We start from the raw sequence: 1,321 nt of genomic DNA on the forward strand, positions 1-1,321 counted from the left end.
TCATCAAAGTTGACAATAAGCCATCTGTGCAAGATCCCGCCAAGCCTATGATTTTCTTGCGTTATCATCTTGATAAGATCCTAAAGGATGATTACCTTACGGTGAAAGATCCACTTGAGATTTGGCAAGCATTGGCTGATCAATTTGCTCACTAGAAAACTATTGTTCTATCTAGAGCACAATATGAATAGACGCATTTTGCGCCTTCAAAACTTTAAATTTGTCATTGATTTTCAATTCGCTATACATATATGATTACCTCCCAACTAAAATTATGTGGAGAATCTATAAGTGAAGATTACAAGCAAAAAGTCTCTGATTTTGTATTGATTACATGATCAGCGGCGATTTTCTTGACACCGATAAATTTTAAGCCTATGTTTAGGCATTTTTTTTGTCTCTATTTATTTTATTTAGTCATTTTAAGCCTATGTTAATGTAATTATATTTTCTTATCTTCCTCTGTTTAATCACATTTATTATGTTTAAATTACCTTTATTACAATTCTTTCATAACCGAATTTGTCATGAGAATTTGTTGCAAGAGTTGCAATTATCATGATTATATTTTTAATTGCCATTATCTTATAGTTATTGTTATTAATAACTCATTTTATTATCAATTTTATTACCATTCTTCGGTAATTATTGTTATAAGTAACTCATTCTATTACCATTATTTGATATTTATCATAGTTATTTATTTTATTCGATCATGATGTCTTATGATTATTTTTGTCATATCTACCTCATATGATTATGTCGTTTTTGAAAAAATAACAAAATTATCTTTCCATCGCTGGGACTTGAACCCAGGTCTTTTTGGGTGAGAACCAAATATCCTAACCAACTACACTACAACGGAATTTCGATTATTTTGTTATAATGTTATATTAATGCATGTATGTTAAAGTAAAATGACAATTGGAATTTGTCTACTTATTTCATTTCATAGTCCCTTTATATAGGGAGAGAATTACAACGGAAATATCAATTACAATGATGACATTAACTACTGATTGGTCCTTGATCGATGCTGATTGATGGTGATTGCTAATTACTTGATTCCCTCTCCGTCAATCACTTTGACGAAGGCACATAATGTGTTTTTCCTTTAACACTCCCCCTTGTGCCAAGTCAAAGATGAAATGGTGCATGAGTTGTTGCCTCACTAAAAACCTTGCCAAGTAACAATAAAAACCCTGTGGGACAAAAAATACACCTTGGTCGAAGGAAAAGAGCACATCGCACCTTTTACATTTGAGGATGACATGTGTGTGTTAGACTCCCCCTGACGTCTACACCTCCCCCTAATCTTTAC

General features: G+C 32.2%; 1 non-coding gene across 1 annotated transcript; it reads right to left on the bottom strand.

The window, feature by feature from the left end:
• Positions 1–791: 791 nt before the first annotated feature.
• On the bottom strand, positions 792–865 carry TRNAE-CUC. The gene has a single exon. It is a non-coding gene; the product is annotated as a tRNA-Glu (tRNA).
• Between the last annotated feature and the right edge of the window lie 456 nt (positions 866–1,321).

Source organism: Rosa chinensis, chromosome 6 (genome assembly GCF_002994745.2).
Source record: "Rosa chinensis cultivar Old Blush chromosome 6, RchiOBHm-V2, whole genome shotgun sequence".
NCBI lineage: Eukaryota > Viridiplantae > Streptophyta > Magnoliopsida > Rosales > Rosaceae > Rosa > Rosa chinensis.